Below are 21,303 nucleotides of genomic sequence, written 5' to 3' on the forward strand. Positions count from 1 at the left end.
TTGTCACTTTGTGGGCTTGCCCAAATTTGACAGTAGGTAGACAGCGAGATTTTAGTAAATTCAGTAGGACTTAGGGAATCTTCAGCCATGTCGGAAATCCAAGAGGTGAAGAAATCCAGGCGGAAGAGGAAACCTGCGCCAGTTCCATCAACCAGCTCCTCCGAGTACGAGGTCAGCGAGGCAATGGATACAGGGGCACCCACCCAGGTGCGGTCCTCCCCTGAGGATTTCAAAAGTAGAGGCTTTCAAAAATTCTAAGGGCAGACCTGGCAGTTCTGCCCTGTTGTTGAAAGTAGTCCAGGAGGACCTGGACTACTTAGTAGATTTTCTTGCGCTTCCCGGCGGAGTCAGTTTGGGGGCGAGGAAGACGATTCTCCCTCGACTTGGCAAGTTGAGGGAAGCTTTCAAGGCGGTTAGTGAGGGTTTCGAGGCCTTGGCCTCCAAGCCCCACGAGTTCAAGGCTCCCAAGGTGGTTGTTCAGGTCCCAGTGCAGCCCAGGCGCTACGCTGAGGTCCTGAAAACCAAACGCGAGGCCAGCAAGGCAGCGAAGAAGCCGGAGGTAATCTTCGTGAACAAGGCGGAGGGCTCGAAGACCACGAGTTAAGACTTGAAGCGCGATTTCCGTGAAGCCCTTCGTGGTGATCGGAATCGGCTTAGGATTCGTGATATTAAGGAGACCAGCAAAGGGTTAGTAGTTGTTGCGGACAATAAGGAGACGGTCCAAGTCATCAAGGACTCTCCTGCGGTACAGAAGCTTGAGGTCAAGGTGGACCCCAAGCGGTTGAGGAAGCCCCGGGTCATAATATATGACATCGAGCGGAGTCTCTCTGATGAAGAGGTTCTGTCTCTCATTCGGTAGCAGAACACGGATTTGGACGAGGCCTCGTTCAAAGAGCAGTGTAGGCTAGTCTTCAAGACTGGAAAGCGTGATGCCTCTCGGTATCACGGAGTTTTTGAGTTAGGTGCTGGTCTCCACCAGAAGTTTTTGTCCGAGGGTAGGGTCTTTGTTGATTTTGCCTCTTGTCGCGTCAAGGAATACCTTGACGTGCAGAGGTGTTTCAAGTGTTGTAGGTTCGGCCATAGGGACAAGTTTTGTAAGTATGCGTCGGTCTGCGCGCATTGTGGTGAAGAGGGCCACAAGCGCGACGACTGTCCGCAAAAGAAGCAGTCTCCGGTTTGCGTTAACTGCAAGCAGTTACGCAAAAACCATAGGCACTCCATCAATAGTAGGGAGTGTGGTAGCTACTTGAGAGCGGTTGAGGTCTACTTCAACTCGCTCGATGGTTAGGTTCGGTCAACTCAATGCCCAGGGTGCCTATGCGGTCCAAGTGGAGTTAGGTAACGTCGTTGAAAAGCGGAGCCTCGATGTTTTACTTCTGCAACACCCGTACGTTGTCAAGGGTGACCTGCCAGGTTTTTCAGGCTGGAATAAGTTCCATGTTGGTGAAAGTAAATCCGCCATTCTGTGCAGGAAGTCTATAGATAGTGTCTTTGTACGGCAAGCCTCTGACACGCATCATGTCGTTGTTAAGCTTGCTGTGGATGGTTTCGACCTATTTGTGGCTAGTTCGTACTTTCAGTACAGAGATCCCACTGATTTACATTTGGAAAGATGGGATAGAATTATCAGGCTGATAGCGGGTCGTCCTATTCTTATAGAAGTTGATGCGAACGCCAAATCGCTTCTTTGGCACAGTGGGATCACGGATGACGGCGATGAACTGCTAGAAGGCTTCATCGCGCAGCACCGTTTTGAGGTGTTCAATATCGCCGGCGAGTTGGCTACCTTCGCCGGCGCGGTGGGATTGCGGAGGACCTTCCTTGGTACCAACATTGATGTTACCTTAGGCAGGGATATGCCTGGTAGGATTCTGAACTGGTCTGTAGTCGATGATTGCGAAAGCGACCAACGGCTCATAGTTTTTGATTGGATAGGTGGGCTGCGCGATGTCTTTAGGGCGGACGCCCCTGTTCAGCAGGGGCGCTTCTTGCACAGGCGGGCGGATTGTCCCAAGTTCTCTAACATTCTTGCAGCCAGGTTGCGGGTGTTCACTCATACCCTGGACGAGGTCCCTCTAGATAACCTGGCAGAGAATTTCTCTTCTGCGGTGGTTGAAGCCGCAGAACTCTCAATCCCTCGGAGTACGGGTCGAGAGAGAGTAGCTGGTTGGTGGTCTCGGGACTTGACTGCGATAAAGCAGGCCGTGGGACGACTCAGGAGAGCCGCACAGCGTGCGCGTGATCCTGACCGGCGCGAGGCCTTGTTTGCGGAGTATCGTCAGAAAAGGAACGAGTATTTTCATAGAATTAGGACTTCTAAGCGAGATTCCTGGCGCTCTTTTGTTCAAGAGCAGGGGAATAAGGACCCTTGGGGTGTTGTTTATCGTGTACTTGGTCACAAGCGGAAAAAGGACAGTCTTCTGTCGGCTCTCTCGACCCAAGACGGCGTTGTAGTTGAGAAAGATCGTGTTCTATCTCTTCTAATGGACGATCTGCTCCCCGATGATACCGAGACCTCGTATCACCGGAGAGTTCGAGCGGTGGTTATGGATTTCACTACAGACTCTGTGTCTTCGGGGATTGCTGAGGCGGAAGTCCGCCAAGTAATCTGTAGCCTGGCTAGGAACAAAGCCCCCGGATATGATGGTATTACGGTGGAGCTCCTTGTTCGCACCCTGCCTGTAATTCTTGGCCCGTTGACTAGGGTGTTCAATAGGTGTTTATTTGCCGGGTATTTCCCGGCTTCCTGGAAGCGTGGAATTTTGAAGTTGTTATTCAAAGGTGGCGACAAGGACCCCACCGTTAGTTCTTCTTACCGTCCTCTGACGCTGTTACCAGTTGTTGGAAAAATTTTCGAGAAGGTACTTTACCTCCGCATTAATAGTAGGCTGACTTCGAATCACGTGCTGATGGACGACCAGTATGACTTTAGACCCGGTAAGAGTACAGAGGATGCGATTCTTAGGGTCTTGGATCTGGCTTCAGGCAGTGAGTGCAAATATGTACTCGGTGTCTTTTTGGACATATCCGGGGCATTTAATAACTTGTGGTGGCCCTCTGCCTTGTTTCAATTGCAGAAGCGTGGTTGCACGCAGGATGAAATTAGGACTCTCTCGAGTTATTTCAGCGAAAGAACTGTTGTCCTTCGTGAAGGCAGTTCGCAAGTAGGAAAGACCCTGTCAAAAGGATGTCCACAGGGCAGTGTATTAGGTCCACTCGTCTGGACCATCGAGTTTGATTCTCTCATGCGGCTACGATTGCCCGGTGGCTGTCGCGTTGTGGCTTATGCCGACGATGGACTGCTGCTGGTTGAGGGTGGCTCGCGTGCTGAGATTGAGCTCAGAGCGGCACAGGCATGTAGGGTTTTGCGGTTGTGGAGTCTTCAGCATAAGATGGTTTTCAGTGCGGAGAAAACCACTATGATGTTTTTGAAGGGCCGTCTAGCTGCAACTCGCCATCTGCGGGTTGTGATGGACGGTCGTTCAATTAGGTATGTCACCCTTCAAAAATATCTGGGTGTTATCCTTGATGAGAGGCTTCTCTTCAAGGAGCACCTGCAGTATGTGGCGAAGAAGGCAGTTGATGCTTTCTTCGGCGTCCGTAGAGTGGTCCATCCCGATTGGGGGTTGAATTTCCGTACCATGCGGATTCTTTACAAAGGTGTTTGCGAAGCCATTATGTTGTACGCTGCGCCCGTCTGGGCTCATCGTTTGCGGTACCAATGCTATAGGGACATTCTATTACGAGCCCAGCGTCTTCTTTTGTTAGCGGTTGTCGGTGGTTACAGGACTGTCTCGCGAGAGGCAGTAACTGTGATCGCGGGCATCAAACCTGTTGATATTTCGGCTACGGAACGTAGCCAGCGGTATGTTGCAAAGGAGGGAGGCCTTCTTACTTCTGGGCGTATGCGTGAGATCGAAGACCAAGGTTTCGACTCTTGGCAAGATAGGTGGAATAATTCTTTGACAGGTCGTCGTTATACGCATGGTATATTTCCCAATGTTAGAGAGTTGCGAGCGGTTAGCTGGGTATCCCCCAATCGGCACACTACACAGTTCCTCTCTGGACATGGTGCCTTTAGGGACAAATTGGCTAGGTTTAGGTTGGTTGAGTCCGGCTTCTGTCCGGACTGCAGGGTCGATGACACCGTGGACCATGTCCTTCACATATGTCCCCGGTACGAAGCTGAGCGCACCAGAGTTACTAGGGAACTCGAGAGAGTAAACTCTGTTTTGGATCTACGAGTCAACTGGAGGACTCGTAGAGAGTGGACAATAGTTGCTGGCTTCCTTCGCTTCGTCGCCCTGAGCTGGGCTGCCGAAGGGATTTAGTAGCTGATAGGAACCTGGGTGGCTACGGACCGCCTGGGCAGTTGACTGGCCGAGGTAGGCGCTTAAGGCAGCGTGCCTCGGTTAGATGTATTTGGTGTCTTGTACTGAATTACGCTATCGGCGGAGTTGCGGCCGCTGCCAACGGGCATGGTTATCCTTGCCCGGGGGGTGCGGTCGCGCTCCGACGAGGGCATTTATGAGCTAACGACACTGTCGGTGGGGCGTCTCTGGGTACTGCTTTGGTGGTTTGCAGGGGAGTCTTGACGGCGGTTTGGGAAAGATGGTGAATGTCACGCGGGACTCCGTGATGGCGCTGTGCGGGAGTAGGCGTTTATTCTCCTCTCCCGGGTGGACCGGAGCGGAGTCAGATAGAAACTCATTTTGAGTAATAAGCGGGGTTCTTAAGGGAACTAGGTCTAAATTTCTCTGTGTGAAACTTTAGTGGGAAAGTTTGTTATTGAGGCTGTTAGTACGGATCTGAGACATTCAGTAATTGGCTCTTTAATAGTTAGGACTAGGCGCGGGGTCTTCATTCCGCGGTTAGGCTTCTAGCTTAGTTCCTGAGGGTGACGTGGGAGCTGCAGGTGTCCGTTGTCTTCATTCTGAAGGCATAAACACGTAAAACTATCTCGGGGTGAACTTTACCAATGCAGATGTCCCTCGGGGCATCTCTGCAGGGCCTGGACTGAAAGCTGTGGTGCGCAATCAGTTTGAGGGCGAGAAGAGTCCTCCGTTAAAGCCACTACTGGCTAGGAACGGAGGGGGTGGTGTAGCGACCGGACACGCTACGAGGTGGGATCTTCTCCCCTCGGGGGGAATCGAGATGTGAGAAATAATGGGCAGATAATGTAAAGCAGCAAGTATAACATAACTTTCTATTCTCAAACGATGCATTTTAAATACATTGCATCTACTTTGGGGATATATGGGTATCCAAAAGACAGATACTAGTTTTATGAATTTTATAAATAAATTATATAAATTAAGTTGTTGGGTGTTACTTTGCTTACAAGAACAAAAATAAGAAATGCGTTTTATTAAAACTATTTAGTTTTTATTATTTCCTTTGTGAAGTAGATTTTAGCTATTACCTAGCAAGTAAGAGAAAACTGTTTTCATAATTTTCTAAAAAAAATGCTTTGTTAATTAATTTAATTCTTATCCTGATTCCCCATTGAAGAATTTATAAAACCCCTTGTCTTCATCAGAGGACATACTTCCTATTTAAATTGTTCCTATTAAATTTTTAACTTATGCAATACTATGGGAAATCACGAAACATTCTCTATGCTCTTAAAAATATTGTAGTAATGAAGTAATTTAATAGAGAAAAGTTGAAACAGGAAAATTATAAAATTAATTATTTATTTATTACATATGATGTAACTAGGAATAGTAACTAGTAACTAGAAAATCATATTCATGATTTTCTTTATTAATTTATGCTTTAAACTATTAATTAAAAAGTAAATATATATTTTTTTTTAATTGTGTAACATGTTGGGACAAATGTTTAATCAAAGTTACTTACTGTAATAGTACATAATCATCTTAGGTTCAAAGTTTTATTTAGCGTAATATTTTTGTATATTTTTTAACATTTCATTTTTTTTTATCACTAAGTCTGTAAACTGTCACCAGTTCAAACACTTTTTAAATTCTTAAATAGAAGAATATTTTTATTTGAATTATAATTAGCCTATTTCATTATTTTTTAAACAAATTATTACTTTTTCTAATAATTTTGCCTCGGTACTTTACAAATTAATAAAAGGAATTTAGATTTAATGTGAGTATCAAACTCCTTTTTCTGTTTAATCTAGATGTGGAATTACAAGGGATGTTCAATAATTAACAAGACAGATTGATGTAGAGAAAAACGGTTCATTCAATGACAATGAAACATCTTGAGGGTCTAGTTGGCTACCTTGGGGATACATTTAATCAGTTTTTTGAACCTAATTAATCTAAACATAACTTCTTTTATTGATTTCAGAATGTCAGCTCTGCTTGAAACATATATGCCGGAAGAGCAACCTTCAGTGCTGATTTTTGCTATCAGAAGGTGTGAAACTGGTAGAAATTTACTCGAAACAGTATGGTGAAATGTGCTTAAACTGCAGTAAGTGGGTAGAACAGTTTAATCCAGACAGAACAAGTGTGACTGATTTCCATCGCTCTGGAAGATCAGTTAAAGTTTTGACTACCACGCTGTGAAATCTCATAGATGATATTATTCACGAAGACAGGCAAGTCAAAATTTCTCAAATTGCTAGTTTGTGTAATATTATTGTTAGAACCGCACATTCAGTCATTTATGACTTTCTGAATTATTGCAAAATGTGTTCAAGATGGGTCACAAACAGTTGAATTAATCCCATAAAGACATGCGAATTTGCATGTGTTCTGAACTCAAAGAATGGTTTGAAGCAGAAGGTCTTTCTAAACTTTCTAAATCGTATAATAACGTGTGATGGGTACACCAATTTCGAGCTTGAATCCAAACAGCAAAGTCTTGAGTGGAAATATCTGGATTTGCCCACCAAACAAATATTCAAAACTCACACATCATCCGGTAAAATGATGTTGACAGTCTTCTGCATCTAACAAGGCCCAATCCTTAATGACTATTTAGAACATCATACTGTGAACAGTGAGTACTATAGATTCATGCTACAACAGAATGTGAGCCCACAATAAGGCAAAAACATCAGGGTGCTCTCTCGAAAGGTATGATACTCTTGCATGATAACACGCACCCCAGGTCAGAGAATGGGAGAACCACTTGAGAAGTATTTGTTGTCACATCCTCCTTACAGTCCAGACTTCGCCCCATCTGATTTTCGTTTTTTCGGCCTGGTCAAAGACTTTTTACACAGCAAGAAGTTGGACAACGACAGTCAAAAAAGCAGTACACGAATGTTTCAAACAGCAAGGTAAAGACTTCTACACTGTGGAAATCATAAAGCTTACAGAATGTTGGTACAAGTGTCTAAAAATTGCTGGAGATATGTTGAAAAGTAGTATAATAAGTTTCATTGTCATTGAATAAATTGTTTTTCTCTACATCAGTTTGTCTTATTAATTATTGAATGTCTCTCGTATTTTATGGAGTGCTTATCATGATCATATTTACTATCAGTTTTTAAAGTTCAAAATAATATTATAAGACCACTATGAAATACAATAAAAAAAAAATTGTAAGCAGGCTTTTGTACAAATAGGTTTACTAACATTCCTGAGTTTGTAAAACTGTTCACTGTGTTCATAAAATCTTTTACCTGTACAAAATAATAAAGCTATCTATGATGGTAATACAACATAAGGCTAATTAAAAATTGAAGATAATTTAAAATTGTTTTAAAAAACATCAGTCATAGATGTGAATAATAAAAACATTTAAACTATTACAACCTTTTAAAATAAAAAATTATAGAGATGAAAAATCATTTAAGGTATTTTTTTATTGAGAAACATTATATTCAATTGAGTTCTTTTCTTCATACAGCTAGGTTTACTGTATTAGATTATATTTAGTATATTTGATACAATACAACTATGAGTGGAAAGTCATCAAAATTAGTATTCAGAAAATGGTTAATAAAATAAAATTTAATAAATTAATTTAATTTTTTTTTATTATTTATGTAATGAGTATATTGTTATGTGTTTGTGGTTCAACCAGAATATTGAGGGACTGACAAATTAAAAATTTCTTATAAATACAATTTATTACTCTAAAAATATAGGATAATAAGTAAAAACAATAATATTAATGACAATAAATAAATATAACATACGTAATATTAATTCAAATAAAAAGAAAAGATTTATTTAATAACAGTTAAATAAATAAATACCAAAGTACAGTCCAATTTAGTGAAAAATGTTACAATGACCACTAGAACATGCAATTCAATTTTTACAAGTATTATTAATTTTTACTGTTTATAAAAGAACAACCCTACACTTTATGAATGAATATAATACTGTCTTTTTCACTACTGTTTACCAATTACTCACCGAACATCTTCTTGTATTCACCCACTCACTGCCCACACTGAAATACCCATGACGTACTCTTCATTCTTTGTTACCACATGCTTATTGATATCATTGTTACCACAACTGCACTGAACAGTCCTTGCCAAACAACTAACTCTGCTCATTGGTCCCTTGCAGTATTTATGTTCCATGGCCTGCAGAACCAGTTCCTGAATTGTCTCTTTAATTGTTGGAGCATAATAACTTTCATTATCTGCATCTTTATGTTTTTCTACAAGTTCTTATTCCAGTCTGGTAACTCTTCTGATGAACAAGAGGTTTTGGAGTTACCATTGTCTGTATTACAAAGAACAAATTTATAAACAAACCAGTTATTCTAACTAAAGAATTCCTTTTAGTTCCTTCTAAATTTTTCTTTTCATTATTATTTTCTCTGTCCTTCTTCTTGATTGGAAGGAATCCGTTATCCTGGTCCTGTTACACTGCCTCCTTAAAGCTGTTTAGCCCTCCTGATAAGACTCCAGGTGATCCAGATGAACCATTATCTTTTTTGTTCTTGGATTGCACTGAATTTTGTACATTGTCACTGATTCTGTTCAGTTCAGTGTAAGGTCCCTCCCAGTTGGTCTACAGTTTGAGACATTTTCCAATGTCTTTCTTGGACAGTAGAGCCAAATTTGATCTTGAACCCCAGATAGATTGGCCTGAAAGTCATATCTTGCTTTCACATGATCACTGGCCATCTTCAAATGTTGTCAGGCATAATAATATACTTCTGTTAGGTGACTAACCATTTTCTTGATCCCCATTTGAATTTGTTGTTTTCTGACAGTGACTTAGCAGTATTAGAGAAACCTTTTATAAAACATTGATAGTCCGAGAAAACTTCTCACTTCATGTTTGTTCTTTAGTGGTGACCAATCACATATAGCTTTTCATTTTTCTGGATCTATATAGACACTTCTTTCGCTTAGACACCATAACCCAAGTATTTGACTTCATGAAAGAGATTACACTTCTTCAGATTCAGCTTCAGATTTGCAGCTTGTTGAAAGGTAAGTTTTGAAGATGTTCTACAGTACAACTGACAACAATCACATCATCCAGGTAGTCTAGGCAGGATTCATAGATTAAACCACGCAAGATTGCTGGTGCATTGCATAGACCAAAAGGTATCACTGTGAATTGCCACAGACCTTGTCCAGTAGAAAAAGCCGTCTTCAGGGTACATAGCAACTTGCCAGTATCCACTCTTCAAATCTAGCATACAGAACCATTTTGCACCTTGAAGCGTGTCTAGTGTCTGTGATTCATGGTAGAGGAAAGCAGTTCTTTCTATGAAATGTTCAATCTTCTGTAATCCACACAAAAATGTAGTTCACCATTCTTCACCAAATAATAAGAGAGGACTAAGGACTGTCTAAATCTTCAATGACTTCTTTTTCTTTTATGACCTTATAACCTTCACCATATTTTCAACTTCATTTTGTTTTGCTAGGCACAAGCGGCGTGGTGGTTGACAAATTGGTTGGTCCTCTCCCTTATCAATGCGGTGATACATTTTATTTATATGGCCGTAGGAATCTAATTATGTTGCAAAGAGATCTGTTATTTGATGATAAACTGCCATAGTTGCTTCTGGTCTCCAACATCTAAGCCTGCATCCAATGTTAATCTTTGTGCCCATCCATTCTCCCCTTCTTCTTCAGCACTTTCTCTTCCAAATTTCTAGTAGTTAACTAGAGTGAAAGTTCACACTTTCACAGAGCAGTTTCTCTAGACATAGTTTGTTCAGTTGTTCCGAGAATTATCATCTGGATGGGAACAATTATCCTTGTATTCATAACTAATTAATGACCAATTTGAACTTCATTGCTGGATGCCATACTGTTATACTGTGAGGTTCTATAACTCCTGCCACTGCCCTGAGAGAAGATGACAAATCAGCCATCCATATTTTTGCTCTGTGCTGGAATCGTCTCATATTTAATAGTATCACTCTTGCTAAATGTTCACTTCACTTCCCGCACTCCACAGATGCTACTTCTTTGTTGTCCAGTTGCAGGAGATGTCATCCGACATATACAGTTGTAAGCTTGCAGGATGTCCAGTCAAAGTATGAAATCGCTTAATATCAACTACGAATACCCATTCACATAAGACATCAGCGACCAAGCTGTACATCTACACAGACTTTTTTGATAACAGATAGAATATCTCCAGATGCAGTACTGATGATGACATAAGACCTATCTAATTTTTTCTTTTCTCAGATGCTGATGTCTGGTCTAGGAACAGATATCAATACTTCCATGATTTCTGTTATCTAACATGGACGACCTTCAACTACACAGTCAACGATCAGGCTGTCAAATCCTCTTCTTATTGTAGAAATGTTCAGCAAAACTTTGCAAGATGAGGCCGATGATCTTGCTGGCATTCTCCTCCACTGATTAGTGCTTCTTAATCTTCTTGCTGTCTTCCTGCAATCAATTTTCAAATGTTGCACGTCCAACAGACTGGTCAACCGTTGTTCTTCAGTCTGTCACTGTAATCATGCTGGTTACTGGTACCCTCATAGATGTCTTGTTCACTGGTCCCTCATAGATGATTCCCATTCTTTAAAGGCAAGACAGTGCGTCGGCTGCCTCCAATCGCAGATCCTGATAAAGGCATCATTGACTGACTTTGCTGATCCAAGAAGAAGGTGCATCTTGATCTCAGGGCCCCATAGTCCATCAATGAAAGTGTTTGCTGTCTCTTCCTGGATATTTGCTAGCAGCAGCTGAACTGAAGCCCGTTGACCTAGCTCTTCAATAACTATGGTGAATTCCTGCAGCATCTCGTTGGTCTGGACTCTTCCCCATAGCTCACACCTGTAGTTAGCCACCAAATTGTGCTGTGTCAAGCAACCTTCTAATGCTGCGATGATATCATCATAGCTGGCTGTAAATAGTACATACTGAAGAATTTCCACTGCTTGGCTCTTAAGTGTGGTGATCAGGAACGTGATCTTCTCCAGTGCTGTCCAACCATTATGACTGGGTACCACCTCAAACTGCAACTTGAAGACAGGTCACGAAGTACTTGTGCCAAACTTTGGTGGCTTCATCCCTATAGAACACCCCAATGCACCTAGTCCTTGGTCCTGTGAACTCCTAACACAAGATTCCCTGGCACTATGGGCTACTTCTGTTGCCCATGTGATATCCTTATGGTTAACTTCTTTAACCTGATTTACATTAGTCCCTAAGCTCTATTAACTAATTGTTTGACTTTACTTAACCTATCCTTTGACTTAACCAACTTCATCTCTATGTTTGGTACTAAGACTACAAAATTTATTTTCTACATAAGATATAGGAACATCTATCTTGTCAGTGATTTTATTCATATTATCATTTATATTCCCTTCCCTTCTATTCATATTTTTATTCATACTTCAATTGATACTTTCATTCATTTGGGTTAACGCAGTAATGTCTTTATTAGTATTGGTCATTTTTTTAACTAATAAAATACAATTATAAATGCAGAAACAAAAAAAAAAATCTTATTACTATCAAAAGGGTTAAATACTCTGCTATTTAAAAAAAAAATTAACAGTAAACCAAATTTAAAAATACATAACATAAAAATTAAAGCAAGCAGTACCAACAACTAATTAAAATAAAATGTGACAAATATAAACCTTGAACAAAACATAAACTACCAATGACACTCCAGCGCTTTCAATATCCCACTTCTGAAAGCAGTGTCAGTGTTTGCGGTTCGACCAGGAGATTGAAAGACTAACAAACAAAAATTTCTTATAAATACAATTTATTACTCTAAAATTATAGAAAATAAAATAAATAATAATATATACAGACTGTTTCTAAAAAGGTTGGCTGGCTATACTTTTTCAGATTCTACTTGTAAAACTAAACAAAAAGTATCCTTAGGAAAAATGGCTATTTCTCCTTTATTTTCCCCGTCCACCATTTTGTTGTTTTTATATAAAAATTTATATCTGAAGTTTGGATGAAGGAATCACATTAATATTTGGTAAGCATCTTTGTAATAAAGTTTTAAGGTTAGCAAAAACTCAGGACTTAAATACCTTTGCAAGTTACAAGTTGGTGGCCATTTTTATAATTCAGCCCATTATATATCCACAAATATAAGTTTCATCAAAATGTATTTTATTTGCTAATATATTATTAACCCTTTTATTTTGATCAAAATGACATTTTATTTTTTTAAATCGGACAAATAACCAAGTTATGGCAGAATATTGATGCAATTTTTTATGTCCCCCACTATAAGTTCAATTAGATTAAATATTGTTTTTATTTATTGTTAATTCTAGTATTGTAAATTAGTATCAAAGTATGTAATAATTTTCTCTCAATAATAGACCAAATAATTAAAAAATAAATCAACTACTGGTGAGATAATCTTATGTTAATTGTTGTAGAACATTAGGTACACTTTTTTTTCTAAATAAACAGTTAACAGTTAAAAGTTATAAGAGATGTTCAAAGTGTCCTCCATTAGAAATTACACAAGTCTCCAGTATTTTTCTGAGAGATTGTATTAACCTTTCAAAAATTCCGGAAATATTCTTAATTTCTTGAAATTCATTTTGGATCCTTTGTTGAAAATTCTCAGTGTTGAGTTGAATGAACAATAATATATTTCAAAGGGCCCCACAGGTAGAAGTTAAGAGGGTTTAAGTCAAGTGATCAGGCACGCCAGGGCACTAGCCTTCAGCGGTCTATCCATTTTTCATGGAAAGTTCCATGCAGGAAATCTGATACCAACTGATTAAAATGTGCTGGAACTCCATCGTGCTGAAACCACATATTTCCTCTTATGTGTAGAGGTAGGACTTCCAAAAAATGTTGAACATTTTTGATTGAATGAGCAAGATAATTTTCTCCATTTAAACAATGTGGTAGAATAACAGGACCCAAAAGATAGTCTTAAAAGTACCTGCCCATACGTTCAGGAAAAATCTTTGTTGATGACTACTTTCTTGAGAATTCTTGTTGCTCCAGATACACTGGTTGTGATAGTTTTGAACACCATTCCTTTTGAAAGAAGCTTCATTTTAACATGATTAACAGTAATAGTCACTGTGTAAAATTATTCAAAAGTGAAAAATTAATATCAATTGTCTTATTATTATGTAATATTCAATTTTATTGTGAGAAAATTATTACTTAATATGATATTAATTTACAATACTAAAATTAATAAATAAAAATAATATTTAATTGAATTGAAGAGTGGAGAACATGAAAACAAACACAAAATTACATAAATTTTTTGCCATAACTCTGCTATTTGTTAATAAATTGTAAAAAATAGAATGTCATTTTATTCAAAATAAAAATGTTTAATATCTTAGCAAATAACATACATTTTGATAAAATTATATTTATGAAGATATATAACGGATTGAAAAATAAACATGGCCACCATTATGTAATTTTCGAAGGTATTTAAGTCCTGATTTTTTCTAATTTTAAAACTTTATTACAAAAATGCTTACCAAATATTAATGTGATTCCTGTATCTGAACTTGAGATATAAATTTTTATATAAACAAAATGGCGAGCAGGGGTGGAATGAAGGATAAATTGCCATTTTTCATAAGGATATTTTTTGTTTAGTTTTACAAGTAGAATCTGAAAAAGTAACATACAGAATATTAATTTAAATAAAAAGCCTAACATTTATTTAATGACTGTTAATTAATAAATAACAAAATACAGTCCAATTTACACTGTTGAAATTAATAATGATTTAACAACAAGATAATACGACAAAAGTCTGAAGTTCATATAATTAAATTTTTGCTGTATATTACTTTTGTTGTTTATAAAAGAACTACCCTACACTTTATGAATGAATATAATACTGTTTACCAATAACTCATCGAGCAACCAATTGTATTCACCCACTGCCCACACTGAAGTACTCGTGATATACTCTTCATTCTTTGTTACCACATACTGATATCATTGTTACCACAAATGCGTTGAACAGGCCTCACCAAACTACTGACTCTCCTCACTGGTCCCTGGCAGTATTTATGTTCCATGGCCAGCAGAACCGATTCCCGAGTCGTCTCTTTAATTGTTGAGGTGTAATAATTTTCACTGTCCTCCACACCTTTACGTTTTTCTATAAGTTCATATTCCGGTCCAGTAACCCTTCTGATCTAACAAGAAGAGTTTTTGGGGTGCCATTATCTGTATTTCAAAGAACAAATTGTTTAACAAACCAAATTGTTACTGTAAGAAAATAATCCCTTTTAGTTTCTTCTAGATTCTTCTTCTTTTCATTATTATTTTCTCTTTCTTTCTTCTTCATTGGTAGAAATATGTTATACTGGTCCTGCCACACTATATATATATTTTTTTTTTTTCTTGAAAATTCAAATAATTCATTAACATATTGACTACTATGATAATATAATTTAATATTAAATGAAATATAAATCACCAAAACACATATTAATTCCAAAATAGATTCTTAGTATTAATAAGTTAAACTTAACTTTAATTCCAAGAATCAATTTTCACTGCAGGATCCTACATCTTCAGTTGTTATTAAATTCTATCATTACATTAAAAACATTTTTTTTTAATGATTTTGTTAATTTGTTGAAAATGTTTTCTTTTTTGAAATTTATTATGGATGAATATGGAAATTCTGCTGTCCAGTACTGGAATTTATTATGTTTTGGTGATTTAGATTTCATTTAATATAAATATATATGGATGGTAGCATTTAACCACTGTATTATGCAACTTTTCAAACAGAACTTTGTCTTGATTGATTAACTCAATTGAGTTTTTATAACCACTCTGTAGCTTAATGCTGTTAAGGTCATTTGGATGAAAAGAAATGTTATTATTTAACAATTCTGAAGAATAAGAACTCACAAATCTGTGCCATTAACTTATTTCTTTATGTTCTATTTTTAAAACAGTCTCTTAAGTTTAAGAGCATAGTGAGGAGGTAGCCCATCTTGCTGCCAAACATAGGGATGGTATTTAAACACAGAATTTTTTAATTGTTTGGGAATAGCAAGTTGTAAGACACTGTTGACTTCTGTTTAAGAAGTAAGGTCTAAATATTACTTTTTTGTGATATTACACCAAATATGAATTTCAGTATATTAAAAGCTTCTTTACTGTAATTATGCAAGAATTTTGATCAGATAAATAAACAAATTTTGATAGTTTATTAGGCCATTCAATTTGAAATGCTTCCTCTAACCATCATATCACTGAGCTACAGAAATTACAATCTGCTTACAACAAATAACACTGTTAACAAGGATCAAATTATAATCTTATTATCCATTTAACTTGTATTTAAATATCAATCATTAAAAATGTCTCAGCACATCATACATTTTTATGTTCCCAATCATTAATTGCCACCCTCTCCCATAATTTTGTAGTAGTTTCAATATGTCACAGTTGGCAACTCTGCTGGTTATTGGTGGAGATAGTGAATGCTGTTTACGTCTACTCCCAGTAGAAAGAGACAGCCTTTAAATCAGGGTGGTTGTGTGTTTTTTTGAAAGCAGTTTACTTTTATAATGTCAAGTTTTCACCACAGAGCTTGTAAAAATTCACCAGATAAGTTTTGTTATGTTTGTGAATATTTTGTATTAAGAAGTGAAAAGCCTATTTTTTGTTTTTGGGTTGTGAAATTTGGGACCTAGATAAATATTAGGCATCTTAATGTTTGTTATGTAATCTGTAATGCGATTAGTTCAATGGACAAAAGGCATCAGAAGCTTGAATGACCATGATGATGCACAAACTAATGAAAAGATATTTCTGAGAACTTAGAGAGGGTATATTTTTAGCGGACCTGACGAATAAAAAGTGATTTTCAATCCTATTCTTGAAGCATAACAACCTAAAAGAATTAGTAGCATGAAAATTGTTTTGTAAAGGTGATAAAAGGATATTTAGACAACAATAAAGAAGAAAACTACAAAACCCTAGTACAAAAGCTTCTTAAATTTTACCAAGCCATGGGATGTCAAATACTGCTTAAAATAGATTTTCTATATTCCTGTATAAATTTCTTTCCAGGTAATCTTAGTGTACTTAGCGATGAACAAGGAATGATATTCCACCAGGACATTAGGACCATGGTGATATAATATCAAGGTTGCTGAGGTTTAACAATAATGAGCAACTACTACTAGTTTGTAAAAAGATTTCACAAAAACAAAATGTTATATTTAGGATTTGTTAACATTATTTTATTTTCATTTCACACAGCCTAACAAATTTGTATGTGGTTAAATAAACTGTTATTTCATAATAATAACTGTTCCAATTATCTTCTTTTTTTTTCATTTTTATGACATGTACAATATTACTGTTAACAAAATATCAATACATGTTACAGGTTTTTTCAATTATTATTTTTTTTTTTTTACTTTACCCAACAAAATCAATTAGAAATATATAATCTCATTGATGTTACACAAAACAATTTTTTTTTCTTTAGATCACTTTTTCTCACGAAATTCACCCTCTTGTCAAAATCATCATAACAAGATGAATCTTGGCCCATAGGAAATAAATTTCAATTTCTATTGGAGTTTATTAATTTTTCTAAACCTTTCTGGTTTGTACATAGTGTATCACGAAGTTCTACCGGGACTTACGTAACCTATTCTACTCGTAAAAATAAGGGAAGAAATTCTTATAAACATATTTCCTAAAATGCTTTCGTTTGTGTGTTACAGCTAGTGAAAGATTTCGCTGTGATTTCAGCTACCCCGGTGAAATGAGGTCGTACTGATATTTTTAGGATTTTAATTAAAGGGCAGAATTAGTGATTTATGGTTTATAAGCTGAAAAATAGAATAAAATAGATCCCTGAACGGTATCTACAATAGTTTTTGAGAAACCTGGAGTGAAAATCAATTAAATGGAGTAAAAAGACTGTTTCTTTATGGTAGACATACAATACATTTTTTAAAAGGGTAATAAACACAATTAACTTTTACAGAATTTAATTCTGAACAAAATGTAAGATAAGCTAAATAAAAGTTAAAAAACAACACATTACTACATTTGTCAGAAAAGTACCTAATGTTAACAAAAAGCAAATTCTTTTTTGGTGATATGAAAAATTTGTATAAAATAACAAAATTTACTGTTAAAAATTAAAAAAATAAATAAATAATAGTAATTACACAAATAAAATTAAAAATAAATAAATAGAAATTACTTACATAATTATTTTGTTAATGTAAAAAAGTTTTATAATGAAAAATTATTATTTCAAAGTTGGCAATAAAATAACAACAGCTCATCAGCAATGGGCAGTACTGTATTATTGTTTAACTCATTTTGCAATGTACATCATGTTTATAAGGTATTGTGAACTGTACTGTCATTACGGAAGGTTTTCTCTAAATTTTAGTTTGAACGTGATCGGTTTGCCATTGAAGTGTCGCCGTACTTATTTACAACACAGGAATACACTGTTTAGTATCCATTTTGGGTGTGTGTAAGGTAATTCTACACCTTCTGCAGTACAATATGAAATACGTTTTCCCGATCGCAGGTTCCAGATCCCAAAACAATTAACGTGACTTTTCGCAATCTTCAGGATAAGGGTTCACTACAAAGTATTCGTAACCAGCTACGAATGATCTGTCTAATACGACACTGTTATCGATAAAATTATTATCGATGCGGTACAGGTATCAGTACACGACATCTTTTGAAGTGGATTGAAGTTTTACATCTACACTCAGGAGGGGGTCTGCTTCGCTTGGAGTTCTGTAACTTTTTTTTCGGTAGGAGGAGGAAAAATCTGCAACCAAATTTCCAGCAGCCCGCTGCTACTGGGTGTATGGCATTTCCCGCATAGTGCAGGGAGTCACTAAAAACATCACCCCCTTTTGTACAACAGCCTGGATACTTTTCCTTTCTTTTTTTTCTGTTTAGCCTCTGGAACCACCGTAAGGTATTACTTCAGAGGATGACATGTATAAATGTGAATGAAGTGTAGTTTTGTACAGTCTCAGGTCGACCACTCCTGAGAAGTGTGGTTAATTGAAACCCAACCACAGTATCCACGATCTAGTATTCAAATCTGTACAAAACAATCCTTCACTAGGATTTGAGCCCTGATAACGACCTTACGGCATAACTCACAGGCTGCCATACTGCCTGCAGATCTTCTCGGATTGGGTTGGGGAGTCCTGAGTATGTCAGCAGCAGTGACGACCCTGAGAGGCGTCCAACTGCCTCCCTACCGAGGCTGCTCTCTCACTATTCACACTGCTGATGATTATCCTTATTGATATTCTTCAGCCATCTTTACCCTCAGAATGCTTTCTGCTAAGGTGGCGACCGCCCCCCAAGAAAGTTCTGCAACTGGTTGAATACAAATCGACAACTGTAAAAGTATGTTTTCTTTACCAACGTGGCAAATTTCACTTTAGATGGTGTCAACAACTTACGCAATGAGTATATATCCGCAGAAGTAAATTCTCATAAAACGGTGGAAGGCAATCTTCAACATCGATTTAGTATCAATGTATAGTGCTGCCTTCTTCATAATCAGCTGTTTGGACCATTCATATTACCTGGCCATTTAAATGTTGACGTCTACTTGCACTTTCTTCAAAAAAAATTGCTGTGGCTGCTTGAAGATGTTCCTCTAGCGCTGAGACACAAAGTATACTTCTAGCGCAATGGTGTGCCTTCCCACTTCTCTTGCCATTTCCACACACATAATCATCATTAACCTGAGAAATGGATTGGTCATTGAGGTCCATTTTCCTGGCCACTAAAATCACTTGATCTAACACCTTTAAATTTTTGCATCTGGAGATGAATGAAGAACATGTACAAAACAAAGACACATTCTTGTGAGGAATTAATTGTCTGCATTATGGATGAGCAACTCAAGGACAGCCTTGAAGAACCAAAAAAAAAACGACAAAAGCATGCTAAGAAATGTTGAAAATGGAGAGCTCATTTTTTAACATTTATTACAAACTGGTTTGTATAATGCACTTTGGTATAGTGTACTATTTCAAAATAAAATTAAAATTTTTCTAACTTTTCTGTCTTATTCAATGTATCTTGCACCATTTTGTTCAGAATTAAATTCTCTACAAGTTTTGTTTAAATATTTTGTGTCTTTATTACTCAATCAACAAAGTTATTGTATGTCAAACATAAAAAAACAGTTTTTTACCCCAATTTATCAGTTTTCACCCCATATTTCTGAAAAAATTACTGAGATACGGTTCTGGGACCTGTTTTATTCAATTTTTTATGTTAAAAACCAAAAGAAATCACTAATTCTGTTCCTTAATTAACATCCTAAAAATTTCAGTATGACCTAATTTCACCAAAGTAGCTAAAGTCTGGGCGAAATCCTTCACTAACTGTAACTCGCAAACGAAGCATTTTAGGACTTATGTTTATATGAACTTTTTCCATTATTTTCATGACTAGCAAATAATGATGTATAGGTAATAAAGAATTAGTAAATCTAATGTAAATTTCTTCATGAAAGACACCAATATCTTTATTTCTTTACCAACACTAAAGCACAGAAACTTCTTTATAAACTGAAGTACCATTACTGTTAATACAGATAAAAAAATTACCTGAATAGTTATAGTAATATTTCTATTAACAAATGAAAAACTGTTAACAAATTTCCCCATCTGTAACTTTATTTTAATCTACATGCAGGAAAACTGACTTTTAGCCTATGTGTTATACACTTTATTATGGCAGTGATGTTATTAACTTTTTAACTACATAATTAAAGAGAGTAATTCAAAGTGATAGACTCAATTTCGTAACTCTGTACTCCAAATTAAGAACTAATGACAATTGAGAAGTGAATTACATCTGATAATTCTCACAATAAAGTTTACTGATACAATTCATAGATTTCCACAGTACACAGCTGCACAGCACATATTTAAGTGGTAGTTGAATTCGTCCTATACGCAAGGAAGCATATACTGAGTTCGCTGCAGCTGTGATATGGTTCCACAGGTCGGCCAGATTTGTTGGTAGAGGTAGTACGTAAACTGCATCTTTCACAAACCTCCACAAGAAAAAGCCACATAGCATGATCAGGTGATCTTGGACACCAGAACTAACCCCACTGGACCAACCCGGTCCAGTGGTGAACGTGTCTTCCCAAATCAGCTGATTTGGAAGTTGAGAGTTCCAGAATTTAAATCCTAATAAAGGCAGTTACTTTTATACTGATTTGAATACTAGATCGTGCATCCTGGTGTTCTTTGGAGGTTGGATTTCAATTAACTACGCATCTCAAAAATGGTCGACCTGAGACTGTACAAGACTACACTTCACTTAACTTATACATATCATCCTCATTAATCCTGGAGGATAAACAGGAAAAAAGAAGGACAACAGAACTGAACAGCAAGGTCTTCATTCCCAAAGCATCCCATCCATTGTTGAGGTGGAGATTCATTCAGATAGTGTCAAACATCTAGGTGCCAATGAGGTGAAGCTTCATCCTGTTGGAAAATGAAGTCTTGTAAATCTTCATTTTAGCCAGTTTTCCAGCATGTCCTGGTATGTTATCCCAGTAACCATATGTTCTGCAAAAAAGAATGTTCCATAAATATTAGTCTGCGATAGGACACAAAATACAATGTGTGCTGTTACCTTGCTGCTACCTTGGGGGAGTCTCTCCCATGTAGCAGTATATCATGGGGATTTTGTAGACACATCACTTTTCCACTGAGGTGAAACATCGCTTCATTGCTGAAAATTAAATGCAGAAAAAAAGTCATCCTCCATATTTTCAAGCATTTGATCACAAAATTCAACATGCTTTGGTTTCTTATCTCTGCGAAGAGTCTGTAAAAGTTTGTAGGTGGTGTGGCTTGAAAAGTAAATGAGTTAGCTGAGGTATTACAAGT

The sequence above is a fragment of the Lycorma delicatula genome, chromosome 1 (genome assembly GCF_047948215.1).
Source record: "Lycorma delicatula isolate Av1 chromosome 1, ASM4794821v1, whole genome shotgun sequence".
Lineage (NCBI taxonomy): Eukaryota > Metazoa > Arthropoda > Insecta > Hemiptera > Fulgoridae > Lycorma > Lycorma delicatula.